This window comes from Anopheles funestus, chromosome 3RL, assembly GCF_943734845.2.
Source record: "Anopheles funestus chromosome 3RL, idAnoFuneDA-416_04, whole genome shotgun sequence".
Taxonomy (NCBI): Eukaryota; Metazoa; Arthropoda; class Insecta; order Diptera; family Culicidae; genus Anopheles; species Anopheles funestus.
In genome coordinates this window covers 68,434,069-68,459,760 of record NC_064599.1, presented here as the reverse complement: position 1 = coordinate 68,459,760, position 25,692 = coordinate 68,434,069, and the positions used below count along the sequence as shown (strand labels likewise).

The 25,692-nt window shown below is 39.5% G+C and overlaps 1 protein-coding gene across 4 annotated transcripts in view; it reads left to right on the top strand.

The window, feature by feature from the left end:
- Positions 1–14,457: 14,457 nt before the first annotated feature.
- The window catches only part of LOC125769015 (uncharacterized), a 257,007-nt gene continuing 245,772 nt past the window's right edge, over positions 14,458–25,692 (top strand). For 2 of the 4 annotated variants that reach the window (XM_049437387.1, XM_049437382.1), the window contains exons 1-2: positions 14,458–15,092; positions 16,715–17,509. The gene's annotated coding sequence lies outside the window, so the exon portion shown is untranslated. Of the gene's footprint in view, positions 15,116–16,714; positions 17,510–25,692 lie in introns of all 4 variants that reach the window. The other 2 variants (XM_049437383.1, XM_049437384.1) reach the window with 2 other exon arrangements.

The window sequence follows — 25,692 nt, the reverse complement described above, 5'->3', positions numbered from 1 at the left end:
TGTTTCGCGGTTTGGCAAGACGATAAAACACACCGAGGGGAGTGGGAGGGGGTGTTTTTTTTGCTCGTTCAAGCGTAAAGTGGACAATAAAAATGACAAATTTAGATACCCGCCGTAGATGTCTAAATCTTCCCAATCGCCAATCGTGGATGGAGCTAAGCGGGAGTAGAAAGATGCGAACAGTGGATTTTCCGTCCTCAGAGGACATGCTTTCTTGGGCACGGTTATGGGACCGTTGCAAGGTTTGGTCACGTTCGAACGATCGTCCATCGCTATCGTGTGGAGCGCCAGAAAGGGCAGGAGCAAGAGACTGGCAGAGTAATGACCTCTCGGTATCCTTTGCACCGGGGCTGACGATGATGATGAATCAATAATCAAAGGGATCAATGAAGATGAAAAACGTAATAGTGATATTTTATGCGACACCATCCATCCGCACGAAGATGCGGGAGAAAGTAACGTACCCAAAAACCCACTAACGGCACGATTGCTTTAACTATACTTGACGCTATAAAAGGGGTGAAACGAAAGGCCGATAATGTTTCAGTAAACTTTTGGGATATCGGTCAAGTAGAACCGTTTGACAAACGGTGTATAAGCTCCCCCTGTAAACTGTTTTTTTACGGTAACGAATTATTCATGTTTATTGTGTATTTTTTTGCCTTCATTCAGTGATCATTGTTGGTGATTTATTGGCAATCAAAGTTTTCTAAAAAGTTTCTTTTGACGATTGCTATGAATTTCTTTTATTCGTTTGCACAAAATTAAATAATATAGAGGTTTTATTGTCATTTTGCACAAAGTAGCATCAGTTATTGATTTTAAGTTGTTTTTGTTGATGATACCTTTCCTCTATATATTCTACAGTGTGGTACGAAATTACAAAAATAATTTTTAAATGTTTAATTTTTTTTCATAAAAGACACAGTGTGTAATTTTATATATGCTGATATTCCATTTAGTTAGCCAGAAATCGCCGGCATGGCCTTAAAAATCGTTAAGCCAAGAGGGAGAGTTTAAAAGTTTAAGTTATCTACAACTTTTTTAACATAGTTTAGTTTGACGAACTTCCAATGTTAATAACCAAGCTAGGATAAGAAAAATAAATAAACATAACATAAGGGCGGCCCGGTGGTGCATGTGATAAACGACGCCGGTCCACACGGCAGGACCGGGAATCAAATCCCAACCGCACCGTCCCCTAGTAGCAAGGACTGACTATCCCGCTACGTGGTAAAATAAGTCTCGTAAGCAAGGAATGGCCAGCATGACCTCAGAGGTCGTTACGCCAAGAAGAAGAAGGATAACATATGTAATATGCATAAAAAACGAAATTAAAAAAAATTATGGCAACTTAAATAAAAGTTATTTAGTCAAAAGTTAGTTTATTCAGCTTGGTGACAAAACTGATTTAAAGCTAGAAGTTATTTTACAAAAAACATGAAAAAATATAAAAAAGAAGAAATCTCTCATAACAAAGTATTGGAACAGAAATACGTTAAATAGCAAATTATGTAAAATTTGAGACATGCTTATGATTTATTGAAACATACTTAAACCGTTTGTTTTCATCGAATTATTGCATAATATTATAAAAATGCTTGAATCTTAATAAGACAATTACCATCACAGTTACGTTACGCACTGTAGTAGCGAATCCATTTGCAAGCATTTGCTTGGATGTGAAAAAATGAAGTATTTCACACAAAATGTCAAAAATAATACATTTGATAGCTTCTATCAAGAAGCTTTTAAATCTTTTTATTTGATCAAATTTTACGATAATAGTCAAATAACTTCTATAAATAACAATCTTTTTCAAAATACGAAAACTGCACCATACACCATGCTTTATAATTCCAATTTGCTTCGCCCTTTTTCGTAAAATTGAACCATTATTTGAAATTTATTATTAGGCTGACAATACGGCCGAAGCCGTAATAATTAATTATAAATAAATAAATAAAATTTGAAATTTATCAAATGAAAGCAACAACAAGATTATGGAGTTGAGCTTTTGATTCGTTTATCAAAAAAAAAAAAAAAAACCCGTTCCAAACGTTCGCAATCAATCCCAATAGAATCTCTCATCAAACTTTCAAACACGCGTAATGGATGTTATCAATCCCGGGCCAATCTTCGCGCCAACTATTTAACTCTAATCCCACTTCGGTCCGCTTTGTCAATGGCCAATCGTACGTCGATTGATCAAACGGGATGTCGACGCGTTCGGTCAATCCGGTCAGTTAGGCTACGGCACGGGACCAAACACGGGACCATCACGTTTAATGGTTCCCCACACGAGTGAGTCAAGTTTATACTGTCATAACGATCGCTTTTACGGTTACGCGTTTTCCGTTCTACACGCAGCATGGTAGAAAGAATTTGGAGGTTAGGTCGGTTGGAACATGGTGCACCTTTCCTCGGTTTTTATCACTCCCTTTCCACATATGTTAGCCATGTAGCGGAAGTATCCGCATCCACAATACAAATGATCACCGCCGCACACTGGCTTGTGTGTTGCTGTGCGCCCAGGAAATTAGGAAAAACGGAAGCCGCCAGCAGCAGCCGGAGGTGTTACGCGTCGGTGCGCCATCGTCCAAAAACTGCTGGAATATTAATGGTCAGCATCTAAACCCCTCATCCCTCGCGTAGGCTGAAGACCGCGCTGCAGGCGCTGTGATATATTGAAGCCATCAAAAAATTCATCCACATCTCCTCGGGAAGTAGTCAATTCGTCTTGCCCTGTCATACATGTTCGAACGAAGAGGGGGTGGATTTTTTTTTCTTCCTTCGTTGATGATGGAGTGTTGACCGGGAGGTGGTAGCAACCGGGGCCGGTGTCACTAGTGATGGCACCGAATGGTTCATTTTCTTCCCATCCTCGCGCCAGAATCCATGTCAATGTACGTGTGGAGAGACGGAAATCAGTGACCGATTCTGGTTGTGTATCTCGGAGCAGGGGCGAGTGTTTGAGTTTTTTTTGTCTTCCCAACTCCTCCTCCTGATAGTGTTTTTTTTTCTTCATTCTGCGTTGTGTTCGTAAAAAAGCATAAAGAAGACATCAACTGTCTGGGAAGCTGAGCCTCACCGGGAGTCTAATGTTGGTGATGATGATGTTGTTACTGCGGACATGTTACCTCAGTTGGTTAGTGGGATTTTTCGTGCGTCCTTTCCGTTGTCCAGCATGTTTGCTATGCCCGTCTTACGCCCTTATAATTCTATAGCAGAAAAAAAGCTGGATGAGCTCCGTCATATAGTTATGAAAAGAAAAACGCATGGTTGCGTTTCTTAATATTGAAGATGTTTCAAGGAATTGAAGATTTGAAGGAATTGAAGAATCTTGAAGAGTGGGCGACAGAGCAAAAAAAAAAGCAAACATGTCCAACGATCAAAATAAATCCGACGTACCGCTCGTCCGGTCTGCATTTATCCGTTCCGCTATTTGGCACGCATTCCTGATGGATTGGTTTATTATTTTACATTCAGTCCGTACCGATGTCCCATGGGCTGACCATCAACCGAGCCGAGTCGTCATAAATCGTCGGCAAAAATCAACAGAGAAGTAATTTGTCATCCACCGATGCATGACAATGGAACGGGCACGGGAAGCAGTCGTGGGTAAAAAGTACACAACGCACCCGGGAATCAAACCCGGTGGAAGCCGCTGTTGTGGAAAACCAGAGGAAGAGATTTTGTGGGAAATCGGGAAAAAATGATACTCGGCGCTTGATGGACATCCCGGTTGAGATAGTTAAGAATTCGATGATATCATCAATTCGTGCATTAGGTGCCATCGGGTGTGATTTGTTGCCCCATGGTTGTCGGTCGTGTTTTGTGTGAATGGGCGTAATTTTGTCAAACCAGTTTGCCATTCAGTCATTGCCTTAAAGCTGATGGCATCAGTATCGGATTAAGGGCTAACCGTACATTAAAGTGTCACATATAATTTTCGTTCGATCGGCGGGGACACACACACCGCCAATCATTCGACTGGTGGTGATAATAAATGATACTTTAGTGATAACCGGTTCATCGATGTGAAAAATGATAAGATCTGAATGTTAATGCTAACAGTAATAACGGACGAATTTAATGCTGCAACGGGCGTTGTTTTATGTTTTGAAAGGGTGTGATGTTTGCGTTTGCGTGTGCAAGCCATGTTTTACTGTTTATGAAGTGTTTTTACTGATCGGTTATATTAATGACAGCTTGAAAGCTACTAAACATGAGGTTTTTTGAATGGATGATGGAATGTGTTATTCTATGGTTTTTTGTTTTTATATTAATGAAGTAGAAGCCTCATAGATTTCTATTTCTACTTCATTTCTATTATTTATTACAAATTGTATTTCAGATTTTTAAATATTGCACACGAATTCGATTTAAAATTTTTAAAATCGGTAAAAAATTTGTTCAATAGATTTCATCTCCACATTTTCTGAACTAAAACGTTGCTTTACATTTATTAAATAATTGGATAATGTTTAAAATACAAGCAGTTATGGGATTTTGTAAAAGCAGATTTTTTTTTTGGTTAAAAATAGCTACTAATTATAAACTTATCTGTTCGATAAAGGAATCCTGCCTTGTGCTTACAAAAAAATATTTTTTTCTTGATTACGTATTTTGCGAAAATTTCGTGAAATTCTGGGGAAAATTGGAGACCGATCAAACGACCAGTAAAACGATTACCTTAAGAGTATACTAGTACAATGTTCAGTTTTAAAAATTGTTATCTTTTTTTTCAACATAAACTTTCGCAAATTCGTACCAAGAATTTGGTAAAAATTCGTGATCCTGACATTTTCACCAAATTGTCGTTACACGATTTTTTAGAAATGCATTGCTTATTTCTAAATGGTATTCTCCTTTTTTGCAGTGAAATTACATCAAACTTGTGATAAAAATTGCTTTTAAAATTCGCTAATAATCAGCTAATAATTCGCTAATAATACAGCTTTTAATGTTCGCCATTTTGCCAAAAATAAAAAAAACGACAACTCCGTTATGAAAAAAAAACTAGATTTATTTATAGTTACTTTTTAACTTTTGGGTTGCAATGTTTATTTTTTTTATTAAACCTCAGTGGTTAACGGAAACTTCAGTTTTTCACGTGGCTTGCCAATTTTTGTTTTAAAAATATTTTTTAGGTCTGTCTGTTGCTGGACGTCTTGATTTAAAATTTGACAAGTTCGATGCTTTTGCAGCTATGAAAGCAGGGTAAAATTTCGTTTATTACCGTTTGCATATATTATTCCAATTAAAGCGGCAAATATCTTGTATATTAAATGACAAGATCATTCTTTTGTGTCTATTGTTAGCTATTGATTGATTTGTCGTTTGTCTTTCTGTCGAAGAAAGAAAAATAAAAAAAAGAAATCAAACAGAATGACAAATTGTAATCTACATCTACAACACAAAACATTCGATAATTTTCCAGCACTCATCGGAAAAATGTAAAATTATGATTGCTTCTGGGAAACTACAATGTGCTCAGGCACAGGTAACCAACCACCCAGCTTTGAGACAAAACAGAAAGAACATTGAAATTACTTGTTTTTCTTGGTGAATAAAAAAAACCATCCACTCGAAACAAACAGTAAAGAAAGCGTCCTTACAAAAGAGTCACTGCTGACCAAAGAAATTGAAGGGATAATAACAAGTTAGACAAATACTAATTGCTACCGAACGACATGGCGGCAACATGGTAAGCTGACGGCCGGTTTGACGGCCATTGGCAAAATGCTGAACCAAGTTTTTCCGTAATTACTTCCTCCGGTTGCATGGCCGCTTCACACCCGCACGACATGCTCGAAAAACTTCTCGAACAGTCCCTCCATGTCGCCGGGATGGTGTTGACTTTGTTGTCATCAATGGCAACAAATGCTGGCCGAAAATTGCAACTAATTGCGAAACGAAGCGGAAGTAAAGGAACAAATTTGAATAATGAAGAAAATGGTACCGCCGCACCGTTGTGTATCGGGAGGAAATAATTTGCTGTGGGTCGTTTGTCCGTGCATGAAGTGGCAGTGCGGGTAGAAGAGAAAAGCTTGGCGGTAGATTTGCCATTAAGCTAGAATTCAAAGCTCTTCTGGACATTCACGAAAACCTTGGGCAAACTACTTGTCGCTCGAATGTACAACAACGGGTAGCTTCAATTACGGGTTCGATCTTTGAGGGCTTCTCCGTACCGTTCGCTTATCGTTGAAATGGCATCCACGAAAATCGGTGGAAAAATGGAAAAGTTTTTCAACCATTGGCAAACGCTAAAACCGTTCCAGCTGGGCCCACAGGTGTTGGCATTCCGCATTCCGGCAGTCAAACTTTTATTCTCAACCGACAAAAAAAAAAAAAAAAAGAATCGACGGACGAATTATACCCAAAAGCAGACGTTTCCGTCCAACAAATACAACAGAAGAAGAAGAAAAAAAACGCAAAGGACAATCGAAACACCGGAAGTACGGCATCCTGCCATCCGCTAACGAATTTGGCTTTGTCAGCTATCCGAGTGGGAAGTTTTTCGGTGTTTGAAATAAGTATACGAGCGCGGAGGGAAAACCGAAATGTCCAAAATGCAGCAACACGCAAATGCATTGCAACGAACAACGTGGCGTGGTGGGTTTCTTTTTTTTTTTTTTTTAGTTCTCTCCCCGGTTTTGCTAGGGTAAATTTGCGCTCGTGAGTTTTGTCTCAAGGACCTCATTATAATTTTTGTGCACTATTGTCAAAGCAATACTCCAGAAACCAAATTCGCTGCGCTGCTGAGGCAAGGTGTGGTTTGGGGTGAAGGTGCCAAATTTCCGGTTTTGGTGGTATTTCTTCGTTTTTCCGACAATGTTTTGCCCACTCGAAGTGTTTCCCTTCCCGGTAGAAAAATAGGGACTGCAACTGGGATAAAGTTACCGGACGAGTTGAAGCATGGAAGGAAGCGATGTTTCGATTGCGCGGAAATGTAATCGTGCTAGTACTGTTGTGGAAATTTTCTCACCATTCTTTCACTCATTTTCTTGTTCTATTTTGGTGTGTTTTATGCTGCTTACTGTGCTGTATTATCCATCTTTATATTTTTGTCAACAAAACTCAAGAAGCCTGTTTTTCGTTCAGTTTTTCTTTGCGTGTGTGTGGAAGCTTCAGTTAAGATCCCGATCAGCACAAACGTTCTTTCGTGGGCATCCCTTGGCAAGCGAAGTACCACCAGACACACACACAAACGATAACAATTCAATGAGAAAAGCTAGTGACAAAATCGGTTGAGAGAGAAGAAAAAAGGGCGGTAGAAAATTTGTTTTATTTTTCGCAAAACTGTGACGTGTATTGTGGAGCAGGGAAGTCGGGAACGGCAAGCACAAACAACTTCCCAACAGCTTCGCTGTGGGGTTGTGCTTTATCTCGCTTTTCGGAAGATTGCAAACGTTGCTTGGGTTTTGTTTTTCATTTCATTACTACAACACTGCCAAGCGTGCTGTGTGTGCGTCCTGTTCATTTGCGAAGGCGAGAATGGTTATCCTTTTTTTGGCAGTGGAAAAGTTTTGCTGAGTGAAAACATGATTTTGCCTGCTTGCAGCCACTGACTGTTTTAAGAAAGGGGTTGTTTTTTGTTGTTGTTGAGAAATGAACTACCACTAGTGCATGTCGATACTCATAGTCGAATGGCTGTAGAACACATGCAGTAAACATGCATCGTTACGAGAAGATTGTGTGTAAAGTTTGTTTTATTTGCACAGAAATAAAGATCTAGCGATACTTGTTTTAATGAGATACTGTTTTTTGGTAAGTAGGACACGGTTATCTATCTGCACTTTCGTGTGCTTATGGGATGATACTTTTATGCTTTTCGAACTATTTTTATAAACGATGCGAGGAAACCTTGTATAGTTTGCTTGAACATATCTTCGATGTGCCAATAAGTTTGGTATATAAAATAATCTAAAAAGTAGAATCTAAAATTAAAAAAATACATCAAAAATAAATCAAATAAAAAAATGAAACCTGAGCCAAAATTTTGAAGAAATTCCATATTATCCTTTAGATAAATTATTAACAAATAAAATCAAAATTCTATTATTTACCAAAACACCTCACCATAAATTAAGACAAAATTTAAAAAAATTATCATTTTACCTTCAAAGCAAAAAATGTAATGAAAAAAAAAAAATTCCGCCAGTTATAAAATTATGCATCATAACAATTCCGATAGATGTTAAATGTATAAAGATATTAACATCTTAATGAAAGTGTAAATTTAAAAAAAACAATTAAAAATATGAATACATTCATAAATAACATTAACAAATAAGGTTCATCCAAGTAAGGAAAGAAACTCTGCTATTATATATCGGTAATATTGTTTACCAGTTAAAGACAAATTTTATACCTACTGTAAACAGTAACAACTAGTTTTCTTTAAATGTTTCTGTTTAAAGATGTTTCTTTAAATTCATAAAGGAATATGAAAAAAAATTTAAAGAAATATATTTATTAAATATTAAGAATTATTGGTTCTTAAGAAGAGAAAAAAAGAATTTGTTGAAATTAAGGGAAGTAGTGAAGAACAGAGAAACAAAAACACAATAATTAAAATGTTTGTGTGCAGAAATTGTGAAACCCAGGACCACCAAAACTCATAGAAATCCATTGCTAACACACAAAAAACATTTGTAATGTTTAAGGATGTACAAAGCACAATTCATAAAAACATAATTTTATAAAATCTTACGATAATAATGTTTCTACCTTATACTATAAATCAAATTGGCATGCATTTAGAATTATGCAAATATTTGTTATTAAACTTCCATACACTGAATTCTCTATAAACCAGGTTAAATTCAACCTTTTTTTTAATGTCCTTGACATTGTTTTTGTACTCTTTGATTTTTCCCAACCAGTCAAAAACATGCATGTTAAACAAGATTACACGACGCTGCTTAGTTGTTGCTTCTTCTGAGCATCTCAGCCGATGATAAAGCAGAAAGGCAACATCCAATCTAATTTTCATCCCCAGCTACAACTGTCAACTGACAAGCGGACCAATTTTTTTTGCTGCTTGTAGTTGTTTTGCTTTTTGTCCCAGCATGATAAGTTTACTTGCTGGTCCATCGCGCGTAAGTAATATGTCACGTCCAGTGTGCAATAATACAAGCACCCCGCCCAAAAGAAGATTTACGAAAAGAAAAATCGAGGTCAAGCAAGGTGGTAAAACTCCGCTGGGAGTCACACCAGTGCAAAAATGAAATGAATAAACCGAATGGCCTGAACTCTGTGGCTTGTGCCTTTTACGACTGACGATGGGCTCGTAAAAAAAACGAGGATGGCAGAAATTAATTTTAATTCAAAAGAATTATATTTTCACCGTTGCCGGTCAAACAAAACCAACACAAACAGGTAAACCTTTCGTTTGACACGGGCAGCCATCCATCCGATGGGATGATACACTAGGGATGGCTGACGGTTTGACGGTGAGATGTGTTCCGTTTCGGGGATAAATCTAATGCGGCCCGGTAGGCGAACGTTCGTACGGTGAAAAGGGTTAGCTTTTCATGCCTGACACGGTGACAACTGATGGCTGTTAGTTGGCAAAAGCCAGTCCACGTCTTACTCTGGTCGGTCACAATTATGATACTTAATCCTGCAGTGCCGCAAGCCGCACTGGATGGATGGTGTGGTTGTTTGAGTATCTTCTTTCAATTATGTTGCTTTTTTTCTTCTTTCATTGAGAAAAAAGGTATCACAGAATGAGGGTTAAAGGCAGTGCAATGGATATATTGTTTCTTTTCGGCTTAATGCGGTGCGTTTGAAACAAAAATTATGTTTGAAGAATAAAACAAATTTTTGTGTTCCTGTTAGTACTATTTCTGCTTTTATGTATAATGTTTTCTAGTTGAACCCCTGACCAGAAAGATTGTTTTATTTTTGATTACTTTTAAGAACATTTGTTTTAAGTTTAGCTTTAATATTAATTTTTATGCTTCACCAATTACTTAAATAAATTAAGTAATTGATTTTTCATGTTTTTGATTCTGATATAGAATAATTCAACTTTATTTTTATTGTCAATTTATTTTTGTTTTGTTATTTTTTTTATCTTTGGTAACTATTTATTTTAATTTTTATAACTTTATTTTATTCTTTGCTTTTTTTATTGATACATTTTCAATGTTTGATTTCATTTACTATATTTTTTAAACCTATTTCTCTTTGTTTGTTTCTTTATTACATCAGTTAACTACTTACTCACTTTTTTATACAATTTGTTAACTAATTCGAGAAAAGAGAATTTTCAATGAAAAACAAGTTTGGTTCGTTATAGTTTTAACTACTAACGTTGCTTGTAAAAAAACATAAAAGCGTTAAATATTTGCTCATAATCGATAGCTTGAAATTGAATTCACACTCCTAACGAACTCATACAGGCCTAGTGAGAATCATTTCACCGGTGTCAAGATTCACATTCCAAACCGACCCTTTCGCAACAAAAAAGAAATCCTTCTTCAAATAGCTCCCCAAACACTTTCACAGATAACGCCACTAAAACCCCTACCGATGTGTATTTCTTTTGATTTTTTTGTTCTATTCTTGCGAGCGGCAGGAACGAAATCATTTCATGCCCTCCGGGTTAAAGCTGTTCACCTCCATCATGCAATTTGGCCCGTCACAGCTCACATTCACTCGGGGAACGTTTTACTCCGTTCCCAATCTCAGAGTCAAACACCCTTCCTCCACTGCACCGGCAAACGAAGTTGAGCCGTAGCTGGCTGCCTACCAACCCCCTCCGGTAAGTGAACAATGGTAAGAGATCACATTTTTCGGTGCCCCGAATGTCAAAGAGGAAAAACTTTGAATAAACAATTTGCATACATTTTGTAAGTTTCACTAAGAAAGGCGAGTGAATCCTTGCCAGGATGTGCCGGTGAAAAGCCGGGCCGGGTAAACATTTTCTCGCTTTGTTTCCTCGGTGGGGCCGGAATTAGCGTTGTTGTCCCCTGTTTGCCGCTGGAGTACGTTCAGTGGATTGGGGCTTATCACGTACGAGTGCCGGACACAATGAGGCACTGGTGAGTATTAAAGGTCAAAAAGTTGTTTGATTTTTCTCTTCGAATATAAAACTCATATCAAATACATATAAAATATTTTCTACAAAAAAAAGGAAATCGATTTTTAAAATTAAAACTACAATTGACATACATATTTCTATCACTGTTTTACGTACAAAATTTAAAATAAAAACTGAATTAACATTGTTTGACACTTCCTTTAAGTGAAACAGTAAAAATAACTTTCGCTTAACACTGCCGGTACGTTACCATCGCGGAATAAACATGTCATGACACTAGACAGCCCGACAGCGCGCCTTATCCAGGGCCGCCGCGGCTCCATTTTGCGGTGAGGCAATCTTCTTAAAATTCGATACACTCGAGAATTAAATGAAGTGCGTGAATTCCGATTGTGTCAGGTCCGATTAGGTTTTGGGAAAGGGGGGAGAAAAATGCGATGAATTCCGTGGAACGCGCCACACATTTTATCCGACCGGTGCTAGAACGTAGGTTTCACTTTGTTACGAAAACAGACGCGCGCACACCAAGACGATTTGGTTGGCACTTTTGACGATGGTTTTTGGGTTGTGCGTATTCCATTTTTGTGTATGCGTGTGTTGGTTTGGTGTACTAGTGTACTAGGAAGTGGAAGTTCATCTTCAATCTATCCAACCGCACCAGGCGCCTCCATCTCCCATGTGGCTCCATCAAATGGAGACGCATGGTGGCTGACAGGGTCGGCCCAAAATGTTGCTTATTTTCCAAAATGCTTCGCTATTGTTATTCTTTGTGATTTCAATTTGAATAATATTATATTTCTGTGGATGTCGTTTTGTCACCAAATGTCGCACGTTCCGTACAAATCCCGTGGTAAAAACGTGGAAAGGGGACGATTTTCTTTTTCTCTATTTGATCCGGTATTGAGGTCTGTTTTCTTCACTGACTGTGCGTGCAATTCGTGTTTTTTTTGGTTTTTTTTTCTGCATTCCTTTCGTTAGTCCCCTTCAATTTTATTTTCCTATCCACCACTTTTGCTTTTTTGGCATTTATATTTCGCTACGGTTTCTGGCACCGGAACACTCCTACCGCATCACCCAAGGGACTCGTTTGGAGTGGGGATTTTTTTTTGTTTGGCAAATCTTCATTCACTTTTCCTACCCGAGCGTGTCTGGTTTACGCGCAACTGTCTTACTTCACACATTTTCCCACCCCCCCACCAAGGAGCGAAGCGTATTTGCCCCTCCCGTAAAACGTTTGCTCCCTAATCGTCGGGCTTGTCGACTTGCCGACACGCAGTGCATGAATTTGAAAGGAAAAGGACCGAAAACGATGATTTCCCAGTCCCACCCACAACATTCGGTTGGTGAGCGGTCCGATTGATAGCGGTTGCGGGACGAAATGGGAAATTTATGCTGATTTTATGTAATTGTTAATTTGGGTAAACATATTGAAAAATCGCCTAGAAATCGAAACAACCTGAGGATGGCAAATGCTAGACAAAGCGAACCGTTTGGCATTTCAGTTTTGTTGCAATGCTGCTAGGGAAAAGTCCAGCACTTACTCTTATTACGCAGCACATGATGTTGACGGCGCAGCAGTTTGTTGAGTGTGGGAAGGATTTTTTTTGTTACTCAAAACAGTAATTAGAATAAACCGAAAAATGGAAAGAAGTGGACGATTTAAATGTGGCGGATCTAATTTCCCTTGTGGGAAGATAGTGTGAGGAAGGGGGAGGCAATAAATTGGAAGAAGAAGTAATCTTATGGTTGATGTGGATTAGTTTCTCTTGAGTGAGTTCTTGTTTAGTAATTGAGAGTGGAATATACAATTTACCGTTTTGTTTTTCTACTACTTTTCTACTACTTTTGTAGTTATTTTCATTTAATGTCATTAAATGTAGATTTTTATTCTTCACAATATGTTAAAATTAAAAATTTAAAATACCAATTCATACAAAAATAATAATAATGAAATTATTTTAGAATATTTTAATATCTGTTTGGGGCGTCCCGGTGGTGCATGAGATAAACGGCTGTACCGGGGATCAAATCCCATCCGGACCGTCCCCCCATAGCAAGGACTAAGTATTCAGGTATTTTGTAAAATAAGTCTCGTAAGCCAGAAATGACCGGCATTCGTTACGCCAAAAAGAAGCAAAATAATTGTTTATAAATGTCAAAAAATAAAATTAATTAAAATAGAAATTCTAATTTAAAAAATACGTTTTGAAACTTTAAATTCAACCTGGTTATTAGTTATATAAAAAATTTTAACTCTATAATTTTTTAAACTTTAAAATATTCAAATTGAAAAAATAATGTTGAAGTATGTTATTTTCTTAACGTTTATGGTTGGTTTTACCTTCTCATTGTTCCCGTCAGTGGATGCCTACGTTACACCACTTTCACAGTTCCGCTAAATGGCCAAAGCAGCTAGAGTTAATGCGGTAAAGTAAAACAAAACATTCCTCTTGATGTTCCATTCATTGTATTGTAACGGCACAACCAGTCATTTCCCGGTCACGGTGGAAAAAAACGCACTCGAAAAATCATGCTGCTGTGTGTTTTCAAGTTCAATTACGGCTGTCAAGAGTCTGTCGATGGTGCCGTCGATTTACCTCGCCGCTTTTGCTAACCTTTGGCTTTGCTGTATCCCTCCGTATCACGACAGGATGAAGCCATACATGCGAGTTGCCTTTGACCCGACCGACCCATGCAGTCAAAGCTGGGCGCACAGCGTCCTGCACAATTTCGTCATTTGGCACACCGTTTGGCATTCGGCCAACGTCAAAGCGCCAGACGGAAAATCCCTACGGAGTGTAGAAACCCTGCACGTCGCCTTATAGCTGCTTTAGTTTATCCCTTTCGGTCGACTGTTAGCCCAACCAAAAAAATAAAGGTCCTGGCCAATAAACACCAGCTCCAGCTCGGCATCGGCCGAAATTGTTTGCAAGGATATTGGATATTGGAGTTCTTAGGCAGAAGGAGAGGAACCGGGAATCAGGGAGACAGCAGACGTGTTTCTCTTCTTGGACGAGCACTGACATTTCCGGTACCTGCGCACTAACTCATCCGGGTCGGGTTAAGAGAGTACGATCTGTTCGGGTTTATCCATCGAATGTCGACTAGCCCGGAGCTTTCCTTTCGCTCTCACTCTCTCTCTCGCTCTATGTCGACTTCGGTTGTTGGGGAGGTAACTGTGGGATCTTCTCAGAGCACAGCAGATGATAAACATTGGCAGATTTTGCAAAGCACTCGGTCCTACAGCAACACCAACACTAGTGTCCGTTACATAATTTGCCGTACAGTAGCCGGCTAATCGCTCTCGGTACGATCAAGCGAAGAGAGCAAAACCGGTCGACGCGAACAAGCACGTCGTCGTAGTCACGGGCCGGAGGCTGTCAATAAAAACAAGTATGCACAAAATCCCGGGGAAAAACAATGTTCGGCTTTTCACTCCACTTCGTTGCGGGTGGTGAGTAAAAGCGTGAACTCACCACTGCACCAAGCAAGAGAAGTTAGCCAGCGAAGACCCGAAGTGAACTCCACTACACCTCATTTTATTCGGACGGTAACGGTGTATGATAATATTCAAAACATTGCGTTGACATTACGCGCCTTCCGGGACGCTCGCCACAAAAAAAAGGCGGAGAGTTTACTTCGTGGAGCAGATAACGGAGAGCGTTTACCTTGGTAACGCTTCGTAACGCACTGTGCTTTGTGGATGGTGCACAGCTGTCACACATCATCCAAGTCATCTCTGCAGCGCAGACAAACGTTAGTAGTCTGATTGCAGATTCGGTACGAATTGGACGTACGTCTGTCATACCTTTTAGGCTCGCGCGCGCGTGTGTGTTCATCTCGAATTCGGGCGTTTTTAGCTCCCATTCACGGGTTGGGGGGGTCTATTTAAATCAGATTACCTTCCGTGTGCGAGTGTGAAGTCGTTAAAGTTCTTAGTTGGTGATTGAAGTAAAATGAAACATTGGATTACGAAATGACCGAATTCAGAAGATCTACACCGAACGTTTGAAGGATAAAGTACCAAAAACTAACCGTAAGAGTTGGATTTGAGCAAACGTAATCACTGTACCCTTGAGGATTTTATTTATTTATTTATTTTTATTTTGAAAAAAAAAATGTGAAAGGGGCAAAACAAAATCCCACGAACCAAATACATCCATCTCTGCAGATGTACAGAAAAAAAACACTCGTTGGTATTATTTGTTGTCGCTTCCACCGCATAATAGCGACAACAAAAAAACAGCCCCCACAAAAAAAGGAAACCTTACCATTTGTAACTAAACTCTGTGCACAAATCTCTCCAGAGACTGGTGGCATTTGGCCGTCACAAGTTCGCGGTACCAACTTTCCGGTTGTCCCCATCGGTGTGCTGAAATTGATTTTTCTTGTTCAGGGCAAAACATACTGTGCAGCCTTTGCTAAAGGTTCGAAACCTGGCTGATCTGGCGTGTCGGTCGCCCAGCACCGGGTTAGTTAATTCCCTGCGGCGAGTGGTGGTGATGATCGTGACAGACAATATAACAGCATAACAACCTGAGCTGCCCGGAGAAAATACGAAGTGTGTTGCGGTGGGGGTTGGTGCTTTTCTGGTGTGATTGTGGTGGCTTACAGCGTTTTTTTTTTGGCAAAGTTTTTTCGCTTACTTTCATGTGTGTTTTTTTCCTCCTCCATTGCTCTGACTCGATCAACTCAACAAAAAAAAAGGCTAAACACATACGGTGGCTAAGCGTTTCTATAGTGTCCAGTAATTGTGGCGTATGGGGCGGGGAAAGTTTTGCTCACTTTTTCTCGCGAGTAATAAAATCAAGGTGCTGGTTCAGGCTGTGACGGTGCTTCAATTCCATACAGTCAATCGTTCGGTTGTGTTTCTTTCGCCCTGTTTTGTGTTGAAACAAATCTTAATCTCGAACTTAATCTGCAGAACGTTCGCTTGTGCTGCTGCGATGTGAAAGCTTTAGCATTCGCAAGGCTGAAGATGTTCGGCACGAATCACCACAACAGCCTCCGGTTGTGAATGTTGTGAAAGAGAAGGGAGTCAACAACAACAAAAAAGAAATCTCCAAAAAAACTCCAAACGGTTAAATCGTTTTATGTTTACGCCAGGCTTTGCTTTGATGCCGTTGTGAATGTGGCGAAATTAGATTACCACCCAGAAGCGTACCGATGCCTGTGTTCCTTCTTAAACCTTGGGTTTGATCTTCAGTTTTGCGGGGCGGCTCGTTTTCCCAATTTTCGCTAGTCGAAATTTTGTAGCAGCCCGGTAGCCACTCTCTGCAGCCCGGAAGAATTCGTTTTGGGGCGCCTGAAAGTAGGCAACCACATGTACAACGCGGTTTGTTCGACGGTTCCACAACCTGATGACGACACGCACAGCAGCTTCAGTTCCGGTGGATGTATTTACGCGCTTGCCATACCACACTTAGCCATCACAATCGCGTCGAAAGCACGGTGAATATTCACCGCTTTTGTCTACCGGTGGGAGGGAATATCCTGCCGTGTCTTTATCGACCGGCAAAAGAACGCAAGTGTATCGGATTTTGGAAAATCACCACAATTGCTGTGAGTGTGGGTTTAAGTTGTGGTGCGTGTGTATGTGTGTCTATACATCGCTTAGGCTAATATTTTCTCGGGTATTCCTATATTTATGTGTGTAAGTGTAGATGTGTGCCGACAAGAGTTGGTAACGTGATTGTCAGTGGTTGATGCGGTTGATTCAATTTGCTCGCGATGAAAAAGCAAATATTATTTTCTTCTCTCACACGTGCAGTGAAAGTGAAATTATCGCGCAGTGAGCAGGAGCCGAAAAAACAAAACCACCACCGTACCCGTCCAAAAAACCAAATACAACGTCGCTAACTCTCAGCATTTCGGCAGCTTGCAATCCACAGGAAAAAAGAAGAAGTGCTTGGCAAATGGTATAAAACACTCGTTCGAGTTTATGCTTCTTCATCCGGTACGGTTTTCGAAGCCTGGTACACTCACACCATCACAGGTAGATAAGCTTTTAGCGTTCAGCACAGCTAGAGCAATAGCTTAAAAGAAGTACAAGCATTGAGACCCGTTCGTGCGTTACACGGCAATAAGTAAGGCCAGGTGTACGTGTAAAAGTGAAGTTTTCTCTAGTTTGTCATTCTGGTTAGCTCTGGTGCGCAAGAATCGTTGGTGAAAGTTTAAATCTTACCGTTCGCTAACAGTCGAAGGAACATCTCGGTCGCTAGAAAGGTTCTAGATCTAGTGGAAACGTTTTCGGGCCGTTGGTACAGCCCTTGTGGTAGGCGCAAACGTTAAAAAGTGCTGAAGTGGAATGTGAAATAATAACAAAAACATACACGCACGACAGTAGGCCCCAGCATCGGCGCGAACGAAGCAGCTTTCGCAACATCAACAGCGGCAACGTGAGCAACAACCGTACGCGCGCATCGCGGTTGTGTTGAGGTGTTTAAGATTCAGGTAAGTGAAGTTTTCATTTGTTATTTACTTATCTGCCGAAGTCGTGCACGGAAAGCAGACGTGCCCGAACACATGCATTACATGCGGATTTGTCGTCATGTTTTTTTTATTTCGCCATCTTGATGTCCTCAACGCCACACGAGAATGGCAGTAGGAGGGGATGTGATACCCTACACACTCTGGTGCTAAGAGTTTTAACCAATCGAGAGGCAATCCCATCGCACGGTAGCGTCCTAGAAGCGATGCTTCACTGTTTGCACAACGGTCCAAAGTCAACCTTGACATTTATCCGCCGTGTTGCGGATGTTTGGTGGAAGCTTTCCTGTCTTCGCCAGGTGCCGACCGGAACATAAAAAGACGAGATATTGCTAGGTTGATGTTTTTTTTTGCGTACCATTGCTGTAAGACAAGGGTAGCTATAGGGGGGTGTTTTGAAGGGGGTGGTTTTACAGTGACACCGTCGAGCTGCCGAGCTACAGCAGCACCAGTATTGACGTTTGAGAGCTGATGTTACCAGCATCGGGTAAAACCAACCACGGAGTTTCCCGGCCTTTCCTCCCCAAAAAAAAGAACGTGCTCCGGAAGCGAACAGTTCTTCGGAACAGTATCAACAAAATAAACAAAGCAATAAAAACAAGAACGGGACACAACAGTACGAATGATGAAACGTGCCACGAACCATTTACCTTGCTGCTGCAGTGTGCTTTTTTGTTTGTTGGTTTAAGTATTAGCGTCACCACTGTCTACAGTATCGGGTTGGAAGATCTATGTGTATAACTTTAGGGTTTGTGGGTTTCATAGCCTTTCATTTGATTCTCGCGTATCGACAAAGAACTTTTGGACCGACTGTTTCAACGGGTATCGATTAATCATTTCGCTTCACCAGCACCTACCCCAGGGTGGATCGAACTTAACGCGAAACCGTTTGAAAAGAGCCATGTGGCAACAGGGACTTTTCCGAAAGTCCCGAAAGCATAAAGTTGTTTTACTTTGGTTCGTGTTGATGGACTTTTTTCTTGTTGGAAATTTTTGTCTGTATGACTGAATGAAATATTCAGTATCAGCTGCTGGGTTTTTGGGTTTTCTTATAAAAAAGAAGTGAAGTTTCAACCAGAGATCTTCTTTTTATTCATTGATAACCAGAGATCTCTTTTAAATATGATAAAAGTACTTTGTTCCGCTTTTTTAATTTAATATTCGTTCGTAAACGTTCTCAAATTAAGGGCCGCATAGAGTTTAATTTTATTTAAGATTTTTTTTCTTTTATTTTTTTTACTTTAGTTTAGCTACATTTTACTTACAGTCTTTACAAAAAATAGTTTTATTAAATCATCTATCATCGTTAATTTTAGATAAAGTTGATTTAGTTCGAATTTTTACATATACTCATCATCTTATATTTTTTTTAGTAATTTTTTTTGTTATGTTTTTGATATTTATTAAATTAAATTAAATTAAACTGAATTTCAATTAAGTCATTTTTCTCTGTTCAAAACTATTTTTTTAATACTTTTTTGAAAAATTATTTTTTATTTCAGTGAAAAAATAAACAGACTACATATAAAAACATAAACAGAGATTATATAATTCGGCAATTTGCACATGAAATTTCTTGAAAGTCCTTGAAAAATTGCAAATCCATAAAAGTTATAGGAAATTTATTTAGGCTTTGACCATGTAGTTTCTTTCGCCCCAGATTTATGAAGGATATCTTAGTTGTTGTTTCCCAGATATTGGCAAACATTCAAATAAAATATCAAGTACCTCAAACTGTGAATATTTTCTCCAACAATTCTACAGTGCCTTGAGAGATAAAAAAAGAAAACTAATTTTAAGATTGTAGTAAGATATTTTCCAACCAGTAATAACACGTAATACAAAGAATATTTCTTCAGCTTAAATGTGGATCTAATTAAGAAATCTTTCCGTCCTATTTCTGTTACCAGCTGATAAAGTCACGAGTCAGTGAACATCATCAGGAAACATTATGTTCCCCATCGGGGGGAACTTTTCTCATCAATTGAATAGCGAAACGAAGGTGTTGCGGAAAGTTTTCATTCCATTCCATCCCACGGTGATGTTTGTTTGTCGTGCAAAATTCAACACAGCGAATTACATGCCACCCGGTTCATTTACTAACGCAAGAGTTCTAGAGCAGAGCACCATACGGTTGATTACCTGCCAAAGTTCCGAAGATACCGAGCGTCGGTGGGTACGTGGTAGTAGACAACTTTCCGTTTGTCCTTCCATTAGCTCTCGGCAGGTCTGATTTGTGCTGCTGCGAACGTCACCAAATGATTGCCACCGGAACGCTTGACCTGATACGGGGCGACATAAACCCGTGCGCAAAAGTTTCCAATCGATTCCGGGTTTTTTTTATCGCTTATTGGCTTTCGTTGGGCCGTGGTGAATCGTTGGAAGAATTTTTGCACTTTTGCATCTTGCTGCTGCTGCCGCGTGCCAATTGGCTGAGGTGACTGCTCACACTTTTGTGACGTCTTTCCACCGGCCAGCATCGATCGTACTGCGGTAGCGCACGACGGATTGTTCACGCCATACGCCGGGCGAATACCGTTTGCACTGGACTGGTTTTTGTAAAAATATCCACCCGCACATAGTCGGAAGTGTTGGAATGCTTTGCATTTTGTCCGGCCAGATACGAAGTCTCTGGAATGTAACCGTGTACCGCGAAGGGTAGATCGGGATCGGGCTGATGGTTGGTAGGAATGGGAAAGGAAAATAAAATTCATTCCTTACATATTTTGTGGCACCGGGGCAATAAAAAAAACAGAGATGTCTTGTTGGGTGCAATCGAAGCTGGTTGGATATTGTAAGGCAGGAACATAGGCAAAAGAGGGATTCTTTGCGATTGAAATTCTTTTCTTAAGAACGTTGTTGGTATGTGGCCCTTGCATTCTGACAAAGAAATCTATGTAGTTTTATGAAAATTCATTTGCATGTCATTTGTGGTTTTCTGTATTGGTGGAAAATCTGCTTGAATACTATTAACTTATTTAAGTTTCATATCAAATTTAGATGTAATAAGAAGATCCAACGCAGTGAAATCAAATGTTTTACTTTATGTTTTAAATGTTTTACTTAAACATTTAGAACTTTTTGTTTTTAAAAGAATTTTTGATAATAATGTATACTGTTTATAATAATTGTAAATATGAACAGTAGATTGTTGCATATTTTCGCCCAAATTTGATTTATTCATTCAGGTTCATTTTATTTCATTAAAGAATACTTCAATGCTTTCGTTTCTTAAGCTTTCTCTTTTAAAACTTTTCTTTTTTAAGTCTTTTAAAACTTTAATAAAATAAAACAAATTCTAGTTGACTAAACCAATTACTTAAAAATTTGTAATTGCAACCTCTTGCATCTTGGTGTAGCTTGAAATGTCTTGATTTTTTTTAACAAGTAACTGCATCATATCGATTAATCGTTGACAGGTTTAGTTTAAGAGTTACACAGCTTAGTAAATTTATAGCACATAGATCATATATTGTAACACATACATCATTGTTGTATCTTTGAACATGGCGATCAAAATAGTAAATGAGTAAAAATTAAATAAGTTAAATCGACTTCAAAAAGTTTAAGTATAAACGATTTTGTGACTCTAAACAGTCTGCTATAAAAGCGAGTCTTTAGACCTACCTGTATAAACAGCATCCCTTCATCATATTTGGGGAATAAGTTACTACATCAGTCCATTTAGTTCATTCTCCCTTCATTTGCTATAATCCACATGAAATCATGTAAAATTAGTTATTATTTTTTCTAATTGTGCTATAAATCTTAATACTACCATAATTCATGTCAAAGCTTAAACACTAAACACAAAATTAATTCTCTCTAATTTCTACGACTGATGAACCTGGCTAAAAGTTAATTATTTACACGACGAAGAAATTGTGCACATTTCCCTTTCCGCTGGAGAAATAATTTAGTACAGTTTTCAACCATAAAACCTAAAACAATGTAAGAATAATACCTCCTGCTCCAATATCTCCTCTCGGTTCGGTTAACCATAGTTCGGTCTGTGCGTCCGTTGTGCGATGTCTGTATGTACGCGGTTTTCAAATGGACTCGAACGTCCCGGAAAGTGTGTCAGCGGGATGCAAATTTGCTACAAGAAGGAAAAACATCGTTCACCCTAGAAAACCGAACGGCAGAAGGCATACAACTCGTCGTCGCCACTACAAACACACAAACCCGGTTACTAAATTATTCGTCCTGGGTGCCTGTCGTACGCTGCGGTTCTCGGCTCGTTGCCGCTGCAATTGCATTTTCAATTCAGGTAATAGAAAAGTAGAAACAGGAAATGAAGCGAGAGAAGAAGCATCGAAAGTTGGGCAAAAAAAGGAGAAGAACAAAAAAAAATCACAAACACCAAAGCGTAGCGACAACCATTGATAGAGCGGACAAAAAAAAAAAAGAAAACGTAAAGCGAGCGTCCGGAAACGAAGTTGTATTGACCATTTTTCATGGCTGCACTCGGAGAAACACTAACTTCTCGGTGGTGCTTTTTCGTTCGGGTAGTGTACGATTTTCGTTTCCCAGGTAGCGTTTCCTGCAAGCCCGGCAACCTGCACAATCACACGGTGGGAATGGAAAATGGAATTGAATTTCAAGGTTGAAAGCGGAAGCGTGGCACAGGATGAAGTGAACCAGTTAAGTCGGGCTGGTGGCTTGTCAGTGTTGGGCACTTTGTTTGCGAAATATATGGTTGGGTAGTTGTGAGTGCGAGAAAAAGTGTTCGCTTTTTTTTGCTTTGTTTTGAAAAGCGTTGCTACACTTATTCCCTGTTTTTTTGGCCATACAAAAATACGGTGAAAGGATTGCATGGAGAAAGATGTCAAGGATAAACTGGAGTTTGTCACAAAAGACACGGTGAGTTTTAGTTTTACCTTTTCCCTGTGTGTGCGTGTCTCTGTCTGTGAGTCGTTTGTCTGTTTTTGAACAAGAGCATAAGCGCAAAGCGTTTAATTGGAAGTGGGAAACTCTCGGGGAAAATTTTAATTAAGTCGGCCTGGATTTTTAATTTACACACCAGGAACGCACGGCACTACATCATACCAGCTTTATGATTGTTTAATTTTTGCTGTGCCTTTCGTTCATTATCTTTCGAAGGGATTTTTTTCTCTTCCTCTCTCTCTCTCTCTCTCTCTCTCTCTCTTCCACCACATTTCGTTGCTATGGCAAAAAAGGTCAAAAAAGGGAAAATTTTGACATGATCAATAGCAAACCGACAAACACACTTAGCAACTAACTTTCGGGATGATGCGAACAAAAAAATAATAATAATAAGATCACTTGGTCCATACCACGCCGTTTTGGTATAGACCTTCTCAGTACCTTTGGGAACAGCAAATTTAAAAAAAAACAACTCACCTTTTTGGTACGTTTACTCACCTAATCCAGGTGCGTCTTTCTAGCTTACTAACTTAATTGAAGTACCATGGCAACAAAGGTGATGCGAAAAAATGATGGTGGAACTCGAGTGCCCAAGGTTGATGGAGGATGATGACTAAAATTGGAAAACCAAAGCCTTAAAGTTTGGACAGCACTGCGACAGCATCGATGTGACTGTAGAAACGGTGTGTGTGTTTTCGACCATTTTACTACAATGGCGGTTTGAAGCGCGTGTAATTAGGATAAAATATTCATGAAACACTGGGCGCCTCCTTCGGTTGGTTGAAGCTATATGGGATTCATTTTATGTCAACGTCAATCGGTTGGTAGAGCTGGTTTTATATGAAAAATATTTAGTAAGTAGAATATTGTAAAATAACAAACAAATTTGAGTTGTTGGCTAGTAATAGACCAAGAAAATAAGTTTGAAACTTGTAATTGGGATAAAATATTCATGAAACACCGGGCGCCTCCATCGGTTGGTTGAAGCTATATGGGAATCGTTTTATACCAACATCAGTCGGTTACTATAGGTGGTTTTATATGAAAAATGTTTAATTAGTAGAATGTTCTAAAATTACTAACAAATTTGAAATATCTACTAGTAGATCAAGAAAATAAGTTTGAAGCGCGTGTAATTAGGATAAAATATTCGTGAAAAACTGGGCGCCTCCATCGGTTGGTTGAAGCTGTACGGGAATCGTTTTATACCAACATCAGTCGGTTACTATAGGTGGTTTTATAAGAAAATTTTTTAATTAGTAGAATATTGAAAAATCACAAACAAATTTGAGTGGTTTGCCAGTAATAGACTAAGAAAATAATTACAATACTATAATATTCATTAGGGTTTAATATAATTGTTCAAGTCATTGGTTTTACTATATTAAATAATAGAACGTTTGAGGCAAAACAACTCAAATAAAATCTTCTATTCCTGCAAAAAAACGAAAAAGAAACGACTTCAATCATAAATCTTTATCACTGCAGATGAAATTGGATTCAAACGATGTAGAAAGCGATAATATGCTTCGGATGAAACAAACATGTTTGTTCAAAACAACCCGATATGCTATTTGCCACACTTGGAAGCGCATAAAACATGATGGGATGCTTTTTTGCAATACGCACAATTTGTGCACGTGACCCATTGCGTTCAGGGGGGCGTTAAGTGAACAGAGGTAGGCATCATTACGGTCGCAATTCACGACTGTTGTCACTACAAAACACACCTGTGCAGGTTTACGGGTTCTATAATTGATAAAAAATGCGTTTTCCATCATTTTGGGCGAAATGGTTTCAATGTTTTCGAAAGCCTAACACACACATACGCACCAGCTCGATCGTGTTCATCTCATCAAAGAACACTAAAATAATAATACCATTCATGGCGTAAAGCAATGGCCGATCAGAAACTAGTGTTCGTAATCGATTCAGTCCCATTCAATCCCTCTCTGTTTCTCTCGGCGTAAACGGTGTGTATGTGTGTGAGTGTGTGTGGTTACTGTATCCGTATCGCGTCGCGTCCTTGCGATCTCATAAATATAAATGAACAATTTAGTGCCACCTTTTCTCCATCGTTTTCCCACGTGGATTGTCAAAAGTCTCATCCCTCTCCCGCACACCCTTTTGGGAGGCAAGCATCCCTATTTTCCACATTTCCGATCATTCCGTAATGGTGGCGCTAGGGGAGATGCGTTTTCATGCCCAAGAAAACCGTACGAACGATGGTGAACCGACCGGTATAAATGAGAATTGTCGATGCTCTGGCTTTAAATTACCATCATCAGCTATTTAATGCTTTTCACCCTCGGATACCACACACACACACACACATACGTTCAGGCACATGAATGTTCTCGCTCGTCCTTGTCGGGTCTTCATTTCCAACTACCCTGTGCTACTGTCGCATTACTGATCCTGATGCCTACACAAACAACATATGGTATAGGGGGGAAAAAAGTCGTTCACTTCTTTACCTTTCGCAGTTGGCTTTCCAACGGCTTTCCCGGTGTTTCGACATCGATGGAGAATGCTCTCCTGTCTGCCTTGCACGCACACACACATACACATATACGAAAACGCTTCACCCGAGCTAAACGGTTTCCGTTGTTCAGGGTCCACATAACCAAGTCCAAACACAAAAAAAGAAGGTACGGATGCCCCAATGGCGCAACGAAATGTCGTGGAATCGTTTAAGGATTTTTTAAATTATGTAGGCCCTATCTGCTGGTTCCCAATTTCAAAAGTGGGCCCTGGGCCTGGAGCACGCTGGAGCATCAGGCGGCCACCCTTAGTCCGTGTGTATGTGACCCAACGTTTCGTGCGGATGTGTATGTGATACCCAGTAAGAGGAACATTTTATTTCCTGTTTAAGTTTTATTTCACTTTTTTGTTCTTCTCGCTTTTCCGCTTCAAAATCCCATCTCCTGGGTTTTGTGTCTCGTTTCATTTCCCTTTTTTTTCCTCGTAAGCTAGGTTATGGTACATTTCATTCAGCCATGTTTTCCGCTTCACCATCGGTATGTTCGGCAAAGATACGGCCTGTTTGGAAACGTTCGGCGCCAACGTAGCCGACTGGCACGCGGAACCTTTCATATATGCTTTTCCAGGGTGGGCGATAGAAAGTTTACGTGGTGCGGCCCGATTCCCACGGTCAAATTTAGCACCATGCGATTCTGCTCTGCAAGTGTCACCTTTCCAGTGTGCGCGAGCTTTTCCGTTAGGGTAACATTAACGCTTCGCCTAATAGTGTTTGTTTT